Source organism: Ambystoma mexicanum, chromosome 2p (genome assembly GCF_040938575.1).
Source record: "Ambystoma mexicanum isolate Mex_15411 chromosome 2p, UKY_AmexF1_1, whole genome shotgun sequence".
Classification (NCBI taxonomy): domain Eukaryota; kingdom Metazoa; phylum Chordata; class Amphibia; order Caudata; family Ambystomatidae; genus Ambystoma; species Ambystoma mexicanum.
In genome coordinates, this window is record NC_090923.1 from 713,404,080 (window position 1) to 713,416,984 (window position 12,905).

Below are 12,905 nucleotides of genomic sequence, written 5' to 3' on the forward strand. Positions count from 1 at the left end.
AGGGATCCTAAGATAATGCTGCTGGGTTCTGAGGAAGAGGGGATACAACACGCTTTCAGAAGCTATTTCATAAGGACCACGGGACTGATTAAGCGCAACACAGCGAAACTGGGGGGTCCACTGTTCCGCTTTTTGCGCAATGGGTAGCGGATGTAAACATTTGTATCATAATGGAGCAACGAATATATACAGCCTGAGGGTGCGCTGGGAAAGCAAAAAAGGTTTGGCAGAAATGGGAAGATGCAACTTAAAATAAGATCTGAGCAATGTACATGAATAAGTTGAGGGTGAGAGGAACAAGTTACTCTCTTACCTGGTAACGTTCTTTCGATGGGATGGTCCGATGACGTATTCCATATCTATGACAGTAATCACCACAGCTGTGCTGCTTCGGAAAATCTTTCGGCATCTGCGTCCTGTGTCGATGAGCTGTCCTCGAGGGCCTCCGTCGAAGCCGACGTCACCGGATGTTATAAGTAGGACGCACGACGCCCGTAGCCTCAGTTATAGTTTTTTCCCAGAACGTGTGGCACCGCTCAACTGCCAGTATGACCACAGAAAGCCTTGCGGAAACGTAAACTGCAATCGCCTAAGAAATTCTGTAGCAGGGAAGGCAGGGAGGGAGCGATATGGAATACGTCGTCGGACCATCCCATCGAAAGAACGTTACCAGGTAAGAGTAACTTGTTCTTGGAGGGGATTGAGTCCTCCGACGTATTCTATATCTATGACAGACTCCCAAAGCAGTACCAACATAAGGAGGTGGGAAAAGAATTTAGAATACACAAATTTAGAGTGTCCAATCAAACTGCAGATTAAAGGACGGCCTTGCCAAAGGCCAGATCCTGCCCACGGATAGAATCTAGGGATTAGTGACGTACAAAAGTATGGACCGAAGCCCAAGTGGCTGCATAACAGATGTTACGAATAGGAACACCCCTCTGCAGGGCAGTAGAGGCAGCCATACCCCTAGTCGAATGGGCCCGTAAGCCTACCGGAGGGTCCTTACCCACCAGGCGGTAACATTCAGAAATTGCCAAGATAATCCATCTGGACAAAGTCTGCTTAGTCACAGCTTGTCCCAAACGCTTTCCAGCGTAACCAATAAAGAGCTGATCGTCCACTCTTACCCGGGACATGCGAGAAATGTAAAAGCTTAAAGCTCTCCTAGGATCCAACCTATGGAGCCTCTCCTCCTCCTTACCAGGATGTGGGGGAGGATAAAACGCCGGAAGAATAACCTTCTGGCCTAAATGAAATTCCGACTCTACCTTCGGAAGAAAGGAAGGACGAACTCTAAGGACAAAAAGCAATGGCTGCGAACTCTCAATGTGGTTAATAACCACTGAACAGGTTATCATGCCTTGTTCTTTCGAGAGAGGGGCGCCTGCTACCTTTTTTTGTATCTAAGGACAACCCTGTCCTTATGAAACACAGTGAAGGGTGGCTTAACTGAAAGTGCCTGTAACTCACTCACTCTGCGAGCGGAAGTGACCGCAACTAGAAATACAGTTTTAAGAGTTAACGGTCTCAAAGGGCAAGAATGTAAAGGCTCAAATGGAGCACCCATTAGAAATTTGAGAACCAGGTTCAAATCCCAACCGGGCACCTGGAAAGGTGACGGAGGGAACACATTAGTGAGCCCTTTTAGAAACTGAGAAAATAAAGGAATTTTAAAATAAGTATACTCCTCAGACGAGCGCTTAAATATGGACAGCGCCACCAGGTAACCTTCAATGGTACCCAATTGCAAGCCCCTGTGGGCTAAAGAAAGCAAAAAAGACAGAACCACAGGAATGTCACATGAAAAAGGATCCACATTCTTAACCCTGCACCAGTCGCAAAACTTTCTCCAACGGAAACGGTACAGGGACTTTGTTGCCGGCTGTCTGGTCGAAAGCAACACCTCCATCACGTCTTCAGGGAGGTCCCAATCCTTATACCTCAACCTTTTAGAAGCTAAGCGTGAAGGTTGAGAGATCTGACCTTTGGATGGAGAACCTGACCCCCCCTCCGTGAGAGCAGATCGTCTCGGTAGGGAAGACGACGTGGAGGGCAGATGGACAAGTCGGGAAGGTCCGGGTAACACGTCCTCCTGGCCCAAACTGGAGCAATGAGGAACATCCAGGAACCGAACCTCCGTAACCTCTGCAGCACTTGCGGGATGACGGGGACTGCAGGAAACGCATACAGCAGTGGGAATGACCACCACAAACGCGTCTCCTAAGGATCCTCTTGGAGGGATTTCCCGCGAGCAGCACCTTTCGCACTTCCGGTTGACACTGGAGGCGAAGAGATCCACTTGATGGGTCCCCCAAAGGGCGAAGATCTCCAGGAGAATCTCCTGAGCCAACTCCCACTCGTGAGAGATCACACTCTGCCTGCTCAGAGTGTCTGCCGTCTTGTTTACGTCTCCGGCCAGATGAACTGCAGAGATCGAAATTTCCTGCTGGATTGCCCAGAACCAGAGCTGCATCGCCTCCCTGCACAGAGGAAATGACCCTGCCACCCCCTTTTTGTTGAGGTAGTGCATGGCCACTGTGTTATCCGTCAGAATCGGAACATTCTTTCCTCACACAGTCGGCAGAAAAGCCTTCAAGGCAAGCCTGACGGCCCTCAGCTCCAACAGATTGATATGGAGTCTGGACGCGTCCGTCACGATCGTCACCTCCGGCCAGGGCAGCCAAAACAGAGCCCCCTTCATCAGATTGCTTTCGACGGCCCACAACAGAAGGTCCTGGGCGACCGAGGGCGGCACCTGAACGGGGTCCGACATCCTGCCGGAGGACTGAGACCACTGGAGCTTGAGTGCCCATTGCAAAGATCTCATCTGCAACCTGGCCTCTGGCACCAGAAGAATGCAGGATGCCATGAGGCCAAGTAATCTCAAGAACTCGAACGCAGGGAGACTCTGGGCATGTTGAAACTTGTGCACCATCTGCTGAATGTGATGAGCCCTCACCCGGGGAGGAAAATACAGCCCCAGGGACGTGTCGAGCACTGCTCCGATGTACTGGAGCCTCTGAGTTGGCGTCAAGTGGGACTTCTTTAAGTTGAGGGAGAAACCCAGCTTGTGAAGGGAGTGGCAGGTGACAGACAGATGAACCAGGACTTGCTCGGGAGAGCACGCCCTGAGCAGCCAATCATCCAGGTAGGGGTAGACGTGAATCCCCCCTTTCCTGAGATACGCTGCCACCACCATGATGAGCTTGGTGAAGACCCTCGGTGCAGAGGTCAATCCGAACGGCAGGACCCGAAACTGAAAGTGCGAGTCGCCAACCGCGAACCTCGGGTACTTCTTGTGCTTGGGATGGATCGGCACATGAAAATAAGCGTCCTTGAGGTCTAGAGACACCAACCAGTCCTGAAGTTGAAGGGCCTGGAGGACTTGAGAAAGAGTAACCATCTTGAACTTGTCCTTCCAAAGGAGCTTGTTCAAACCGCGCAAGTCCATGATGGGTCTCAATCCCCCGTCTTTATTCGAAATAAAAAAATAAGGGGAATACCATCCCTTGTTCCTCTCCGCTACAGGCACCAGTTCTATGGCGCCTTTCTCCAGCAGGGATTGAATTTCCTGCGCAAGGAGCGGATCCAGACTCTTCAAAGAGATTCCCTGGTGGATTGTCATGAGGCCTCTGCCGGAAAGGAAGACAGTAGCCGTGGATTATGATCTCCAGAACCTACACATCTGAAGTAATGGCACGCCACTCTACAAGATGCTGCGCCAGCCTTCCCCCAACCGACGAAGCATGGGCCTCATGACTGAGCTGAAGCGGCTGCGGCAGTGCCTGAGGGCAAAGAGGCAACTGCTTGCGTGGCCTTGGCACCTCGAGTATGTTGTTTTCCACCTCTGGCACTCCTACGGTGCCCCTTTGACTTGCAGCTCCTCTCGCTCTACTAAAGGATGAGTAATAACGAAAGGAACCTCCCCTCCACTGCTGTCCCCTAGGACGAAAAGGCAGAGGTTGGTGGACTGCAGCGCCCAACTACTTTGCTGCAGCTTTCGAGGTCTGTAACCTCTCAAGACTCTCGTCAGCCTTGCTGCCAAAAAGATGTTCACCATCAAAGGGCATGTTGAGGAGCCAGCTTTGCACATCCGGAGCAAAACCTGACTTCCGCAACCATGCAAACCTGCGCATTACGGTGCTCGCCGCCATGGACCGGCTGACGCAATCAACCATGTCCAGACCAGACTGAACAGATTCACACATTGCGTCCTTGCCATCCTGCACGATAGCAAGGAAACCATCCCGTTCCTCCCCTTCGGGGATATGATCAGCCGCTAAGGAAATGCAGTTCCACAGATTGTGCGTGAAACGAGACAAGGCACAAACGGAGTTGGCAACCTGAAGCGCCATACCCCCAGAAGAAAATACCTTCTTCGCCCAGCCGTCAAAACATTTGTCGTCCCTATCAGGAGGGATGGTAGGATACGACACCTGCTTTGCTGGGGCCATAGCCGCCTGCACCACCAAACTCTCCGGGGTAGGGTGCGTTGTCAAGTAGCAGGGGTCCTCACTGGCTGGGTGATATTTCTTCGGCAAGGACTTGCTCACTTGCTCACTGCCGGGAGACTCTCCGGGGAAGTCCAAGCCGCAGCCACCCTTATCTGCAAGGCCATATGGAATGGCAGCACCGGGTCAGTTGGAGGACCTTGGTCCAAGATATCAGTCAGGTCATCCTGCTGAAAATCCCCAGGGGGGGGGGCAGACCAAACCAGGTATTCAGTGACCCTCGACATGAGGCGCCGATATGAAGATTCGGCATGCGTGCCAGGCTCCGGCCTACCAAACTCCACCTACGGAGAGGTGTCAAGACCACTGGCGTCGTGCAGTGACTGACAGGTCCTCAAGTTGACTGTGACCAGAAACAATGTCATCAGGAACCAATGCAGGAACCTCACCTTCCTCAGACCCCTCATCCACCTCAGAAATATAATCCAGATGCTGGAAAGAGGGTACAGAAAAAGGCACAAAGACAGGTTTAGCCTTAGCCATCGCCTGTCTGGGGGGTGCCACGGGGTACCTCCGACAAAGCTGCCTCGAAAGGCATTGAGGGCGTCGATGGAATGGGCGTCGACAGCTTTGACGGCGTCGACACAGGCCTCGAGGGCGAAGCCCCGAGCGTGTCTCGACAGCCTGGGCGGCGATGACTTCCTCGGAGGCGGGACCTCGAGAGAGAGTCCGTCGACGACCTCGGCGCCACCGGCGTCGATGTCTTCTTCGAAGACTTCACAGAGTCTTGCGGTCTCGATAGCGTCGAGGACCGGGACTTGGAACGGGCATGCCTAGAGCGACCATCCTTGTCCGACCGGGACCTCGAAGGCACCCGGTGGTCGCGACGACTGCTCGAGCCCGAAGGCAGATGAGCGGTGTCTCTAGGGTGGCCTTGATCGGGGTCCTCAGACGGCGCGGCCGGACCGGAGCCATGCGATTGAAAAAAATCGCCAAAATCTCCTTTTGGAGATGTTGAACCCATGGACTCACGTCGATGATGCAGAGAGTCGCCCCTCAAATCATCCATCGAAAGACCAGTGGAACGCGACTTCCGGGGCTTGGCCACCTTACCGACCGACAGCTTCTTCTTACGCTCCCGCAAGGCCTTCGAAGTGAGCGATTGGCAGTCGACACAGTCATCCGTGTCATGGTCCTCCCCGAGGCACCGGAGGCAAGCGTTGTGTATATCCATCAGGGACATCTTGGACCCGCATACCCGACACTTCTTAAGCCCAGTGCTGAATAATGGATCTGCAATTACAGAAGGGAGGATTAGTGATAACTGTCTCTAATGAGTGAATCGCTCACCTCCCTCTGACCGATTCCCTTCCCACTGGGTTCTTTTCTCACCTTAGTTATTTGTAGGGTGAGCTATCCGTCCTGTGTTTCTTGTGCAGGGGCGCTTGACGTTTGTTGCTGAGCTGCCAGAGTTGCTTCACTGGTGCAGTACACCTTCCTTGGACCCAGGCCTGCTGTAACCCCGAACCTGCTGATAGGCAGGTAGGTTTGTTACAGGTAGGTTTGTTAATTGTAAGTCTTTGTTCCGTTTATGGTGGGAATGAGTTAATGTCTTTATCTCCTTTTCAGGTGCGAAGGTCTTGATGCTGGCGTGCCGGATGGAAAGGCACGTTTCTAGGTAAGAGAAAGCGCGAAGCGCAGCGCCTTTATTGTCTTTTAAAGCTAGCCTGTGTTTTCTTCTTCTCCTCACAAGCCGCTGTGGTGCTGCGAGTGGATGAGAGCGCGATGAAAAACCTTAACGGATTCCGGGGGCCTGTAAGTACAGTGCTGTGCGGTTGTTTAATATTGAAAGCAAACGTGAATATGTCTCTTTTCCTTTGCAGATGTTGCTGTGGTGCTCCGGATGGAAGCGTGGCATAGCGCTATGGAATTCAGGTAAGACTGATGGAATTCGATGTTTTGGAAGCGCGCGTTCTAATATTGTTGTTCCCCTTTCTCGTTACTGCAGGTCGCAATGTTCGAACAGCAGCTGTGGTAGCGGTTCGCCAGAAGTCCGTAAGCTAGTACTCAAAGGTGAGTGATGTCTCTTCTTCTATCGGTTTCCACAGATTGCAGCCCAGTTGAGATGCTGAGTGCTGGATGGTGTTTTCACAGGTAAAACAGAATAATCGTGTTCTTGCAGGATTACAGGAAGATGCTGAAGACCAGGAGCTAGACAGGGTGAGCGTCACGCTGCTGGTTGCAGAATAACACGAAGCGTGTTCTGCAGTCAGGGTGTGGTTTATATAGCCCAGGTAAAGTAGTACCAGGGAAAGTAGTTCCAGGCCTGCCACACCCAAAACACTAGACCGCATGGCTTGGTTCTTAGAACTAGACTGTGTGGGTGCTTCCATGTTGCATTTAAAGGCTCATGCAGGTTACATGCAGCCTTCTAGGGCGAACAGCCAAGTTTTCCAGCCTTTTCAAAACGACCAGAACGGAAGGTCCGCTCTGAGAGATAGTGGCATAGAGTTGCACTTTTTGGCCGGGATTACTGGGAAGCTGCACCCTCCAGCTTTTTGCAGTTTGAATCCTGGGATAGTAAGAAGGTGTGTGTGTAGGTGTCTGTGGGTCTGTTCGTCTATACTTTGGAGATGTGGTTGGCAAGGTAGGCTGGGATGCTATTGGACAAGCATTTGTGCGTTGTGACAGGACTTTGGTGTTTATTTATTTTGGTGGTTTAATCTTTATTCAAACATAACTTGTCTACATGAACATTGGAAAAGTGGCAGGGGAGGGAAGCCAGAGTAATCCAATAAATGCAGCAGTCAAGAGCACAAGGACTGAAGACTACACTCAGTGGGGTGGGATTCTTTCCACCAGCTACAAAAGGAATGATTGGGATTAAGAGAAAAGTAACTAAGACTGCCCACAATTAGAAATGACTCATTTTTTACTAGTCTTTCCGGAGCTTGAGCCACAGGCTTCCATCTTGTTTACGACATCCATGCCATCTACAACACTGCCAAAAATCACATGCTTGCCGTCAAGCCATGCTGTCTTTGCAGTACAGGTGAAAAACTGGCAGCCATTTGTTTTGGGACCAGCATTTGTCATGTACAAGATTCCTGGGCCAGTGTGAAGTTCTCATCAGCAAATGTGTTGCCATAGATTGATTTACCACCAGTTCCACTGTGGTTTGTGAAGTCGCCTCCATGGCACATGAAGTTATCAATGACCCTGTGGAAGTAGGATCCCTTATACCCAAATCCTTTTTCCATAGTGCACAGTATCCTGAAGTTCTCTGCTGTTTTTGGTACGACATAATTCCTAAGCCCATGGTGATGCAGGCGATGGGGAAACAGTTGGCCGTAACATCGAAAAACACTCTGGTATTTGCAATTGCGTCTTTGTCCAGGCGGATTTGTAAATGAATAGGCGGCAGACGCTTGTCTAAACCCAAGATCCTATCTAAACGAACGCCCGAAGAGAAGGAACCTCACGTACTGCTAGCCAGTGAAGGTTTCACCTGTCTGTGGGGATATGGTCTTTTTTTGGGGGCACCTCAGATTGCGTCATTTTGAGTTATCTGCAGTTTACTGATGTTTCGGGAGTTTGTGCCTGCAAAGATAAGAGTTGCAGTAGTAATTCTCGATAGGATGAGTGCTCTGGCTAATGTGACGCAGTTGTCCGTCGTTAGGAAGGGTCTGCTAGCTGTGATCAGTTTGGCAGTGTAGGTTGCCGATAAGGCAATGGTATTGACTTGTTTGGAGAGATACAGATTTGAGTCCAAATAGACTCCCTCCTTGGCCACTGTGATGACGTTACCATCAATATTGGAGGCTATGCAGGCTTGTTGTAGGGAGTTTAGTCTAGGGGGGTTGCTGATCATGAGTAGTTTCGTTTTTTCATCGTTCAGACAAATCTCATGTTGTGCCATTCAGGCTTCAATTGTGAGGTAAACATTGTTCAGGAGTTTAGTGTCCGTGTCGAAGCTACCCGAGATGGGTAGGAGTATTTGGGTGCCATCAGCATAGTTAGTGTATGTGGCGCCCAATTTGTCAAGGAAGTCGCAAATCGGCTTAGTGAACACATTGCAGAGAGTGGGGGAGACACAAGAACCTTGTGGTACTCCACACGTGACGGGGACAGGTTGTGCTGCTGCAGTGGGAGAAAAGACTATGGTCCAGTCTGCCAGGAAAGATTTGATCCCTTTTATAGCTATAGTTGTGAAATGGGCTGCGGGTTCCAGGTGTTGACAGAGGATATTGTGGTTGACTAAGTCGAATGCAGGGGACAAGTCTAGGAGGAGGTGAATTGCTAGGTCGTCTTTATCCTTTATTTGATCCATTTGGATTTTAAGGTCAAGTAGGGCCGTTTCTGTCCTGTGGCCGAGACGGAAGCCTGATTGGCAGAGGCCTAAGAGGTTGTGGGTTTCCAAATATTTTTGTATTTGTAGGTACGCGACTATCTAGGTTTTTCAAGAGCAAATTGCACCGTAGTGATTGGTACATTGCTGGAGTTGTTGATTAGAGTTGTGATAAATGGTGCAAGTTTCTCAGCACAATCGTCGTTGTTGGTTGCATGGCAGATGTCAAATTGACATCTGGATGGTTTTAGACCATTGATGATTTTTAGCGTTTCCACTGTGGAGATCGGGGTGAATTCAAACCTGGAGATGGGGATGTTATTGTGAGAGGGCAAATCGGGTGGAATGTTTACTGGGACAAGCTTAAATGATTTGGCTTTAATTTGGTGCAGTGGTCTGGGGTGGTGGGGGGGGAGATGTGTACAGATATACAGCAACACCTTCAGCGAGTTTAGGGCATGATTTCAGCAAATCATTTTTTTACCTCATCAGCTCTTGGTGCCCATTAAAGAAAACACTGTCAAATGATAATTCTTCGAAAATTACTGCTTTGCCGCGCAATACCGCCAGCAGCATTGCAAATACTGCCAGCATTCGCTGTTGGCATTTTTTCTTTGGAACATTCACCTGCTCCCAGTGCTCCGCGGACGCTGTGTTTGGTAGATCAGAGAAGATGGGCCGGTTACCCGGGGCACGGACTCCTCGGCTGCTGCATTGCAGCAGCGGCACCCCACAGACCCGGCAGCGGCACAGCACTAAACCTACCATACCAATTGTTTTCCAACTTTAATGTATTATACTTCCTCAACCTATGTGTGCTCCTTCCCCATCCATCCCACTACTAGCCCGTGCCAGCAGTTGCTGCAGCGCCAAACATATGACATGGAGCACCAGCAGTGTGATGGTCCAATCTAGCACTGAGCCGGACCTCCGAGGCCGGCATTATTGAGCCTAGAAACACTTGTGTACAGGTACGTTATAAATGACTTATCAGATCATAGATGTTTTGGCCCATGGCACTTATTTTTATTTTTACAAATTAAGCACTGTAGACATCCACAACCTAAGAGACCCCGTACAAGCAGGTTTCAGCTCCCGTCACTCCATGGAAACTGCCCTCATGAATGTGTCCAACTTCATCACCTCTGCAAAGTGCTACAACCTATCTTCTATCCTATTTCTTCTTGACCTGTCTGCTGCCTTTGACACGGTCGATCACTCTGATCTCCTTAATACTCTTTCTTCTTGGGATTCATGAACTTGCACTTGCCTGGATTGAATCCTACCTTGCACCTCACCAATTCTCTGTCTCCTGGTGCAACGACACCTGTCAACTCACTCCAATTAGTGCTCCAGATACGATTTTGGCGTATTCTACTCCCAGTATTTAGAATTAGAGAGTAAATCAAATTTCAAGAGAGTAAAAATTAGTTTCTGCCTTCCCCGGAGAGGAAGAAAGTGTCTGACAACTATCCAATTTATTCGTACAAGTAAAACAGTGTCCCAAAACGGTGACAAAGAACTTGTTGATGCGTACTACCCAACTTCTCTTCATTATACTTGGACACTAAAACTCTGTTAATAACTACTAGAGATGCCAGCTAGTTACATCATAAAACAAGTCCCTCACTCTACCAGCATTGCTTCTCTACCTCTCGGGTCTACTGTTGCTACCTGGCACTACTTGCTTGACAGCCACTCCATGTTTTTGCCTCAACTCTCCTTCCCTTTGCTACTCTGTTTCCTCTGGCTCTCACGTTCTGATGTTCTGCCCCTCATTGTTAAGTGTTGCTATGCCATGTTTTGATGTCTGTTACTCTGTCTCTTCCATCTCTGCATTCAGTTATTGCTGTGTCCCTCATACATTGTGCTGTATCAGTAAAACTCCTCTTCCTCTGATGTCATTACTCGGTCTATATCTGTTTTTTCATTTTCCCGGTCGTGGTTGCTACTCCTTTGGATTATCTTTTGGCACTACCTCTTAAATTAATGGCCCGCCTTTCCCTAATCTGGATTTTTTAGTTCTAGCTTTCACCATATGCTTTTGATCCGCGTTTTCTTATTTTACTGTCTCTATTTGTCACTTTTGCTCTGCTTTTATCCCTCACTCCTATTGTGTGTGCGTCCTATTTACCTTGGTTTCCCTTCTCACTGTCTGTAGTGCTGTGTAGTTCATTGGTCTCTATTCCTATTGCTTGAATTCCTGATTTGGATCGTCCGATACGTTCTCTGTTCTCGCTGCCTATACCCCAACCCCCACTTTGTTCTCCTGTATTGATTAAGTTCAGAGTTACGCTCTCATTTTTGCCTTTTGACACCGCACCAATGAATATTCAAAAAGCTGAAAGCATATTCCATTTACAAATCTAGCGCAGCTTTACCATTGGGTGCTCCTTTTTAGATGTGTGCAAACCTTATGGCCATTAGACGGGGAATTATTGAGTTCGAGGTTTGTCTCAACAGATGCAGCACTTGCTTGAATGCAGATGTTTTACCAGCACTTTATGCCATTACAAGTATAAGAGCCCAGATGAGATACGTGGTCCGAGTCATTACAAGTTTAGCAGCCCTGATGAGATGTGTGTGTTCTGAGCCATTAAAGGTACGGCAGCCCCGATGAGATGTGTTCTGAATCACTGAACATTTACCAGTCAAACGCTAATTCCGCTCTGTAACAATTGAATGTTAACTGCATCTTAAAACACATACCTCTGATGCAGATGTTTTAACTCCCCTATCAACAGGATTTGAACTAACAGGTTACACAGTGATTTCTGCAGCAGGGGTATTGAGCCACTGAGCTACCTTTCCCAACAGACTGTTGACTCAGAAAGGCACACAGGTTTAGGGCACTTTCAGTTCCATGTCAGGCTTGCTTTACATGTCTGGCTTCTCAAAAGCTCTCAGCCTGTTTGGACTATCCTACATGAGTCATGAGATTCATAATGAGGCTTTGAAATGTGCTCGATTTTTGGCAGTGGGACTCAGTAATCGGACATGGGAGAAGCAGAGGTTTTGAAAAGCGCAAGCCTGAGTAGGAGAGATTGAAGTATATGACAGTAGTGCCATCTTCTCACACTGAACGCTAGTGTGCATCACAAGATCAGAAGGATGGTGGGAAGGATCTACATGAAAATACCAAATTGTTGACTCCACCCACTTTATTGAATACCCAATGCCCCCCGCCCCCAACTATATTTTGTGGGAAAGTCATGGTTTGCCATGCAAGGTTTTCTACCTCGCAGTAATGGGATTCAGTATTTTCTAAATGATACCGGTGGGAAGAGCTCAGACACTGCTAAGTACTTCAGCTCACTGCAGAAAATGTGAACACATGTGTGTGCTTTGTCATTACAGCAGCTCTTAAGAAATTCAGGTACTGTCCCAAAATATAGCAGTCCTGCTAAGAAATGTGGGCGTGATACAATCAGCACACCTGCAAATAATTGCCACCGTGCCATGACATGTGTATAGCAGCTCCGTGGATAAATTAGGCTACTTTGCCCAAATATATAACAGTCCTGTTGAGAGGTACCGGTAGAATCTGTGCCACTGAAAATATATACAGTACTGCTTCTATTTGCTTTCATTATACCCGCTTGTGGTGGGTGGTCAAAAAGGGAGTTGAAGTAAAGTCCAGACCACATGCCCAGCAATAACTTGCTCTCTAAGACGACAAACTATTTACAGTGCCCTTTCATTCATGCGCATGCACACAAACACATGCAATTTTAGGACTAAAAAAAATAAAAAACGCATATTCATAAATTCATTCTTCACACTAATGCCAAACAATGTCTTGCTGGGAGGCACTCCTTAAACTTCAAGCCATCAAGAACCCCAAGCCATTAAATGCAATGTATGTGCTTCTGTGATGGAAAGAACACAAAGTATGAAATATCCATGCTGCTGCAACTGCGTTGTCTCTATTAAAGCTAATTAAAACTGAGGGAAAGAAAGCACAAAAGTAGCCCTTGTTTAAGACAATTTTCATTTTACACATACTATACGTGTCCTAAAGCAACATGAAAAGCATGTTCATGATTCAAAATGCTTCAATAACACTAACCTACAAACTGCGGGCAGTTGAACAAAACACAAAT

The 12,905-nt window shown here is 48.4% G+C and overlaps 1 protein-coding gene and 1 pseudogene across 1 annotated transcript in view; both read right to left on the reverse strand.

Annotated features, from left to right (window-relative positions):
- The window catches only part of LOC138566703 (adenosine deaminase domain-containing protein 2-like), a 1,803,535-nt gene that overhangs the window by 1,638,816 nt on the left and 151,814 nt on the right, over positions 1 to 12,905 (reverse strand). The window lies entirely within an intron of this gene.
- Positions 7,353 to 7,717, reverse strand: LOC138566095 (peptidyl-prolyl cis-trans isomerase-like; annotated as a pseudogene).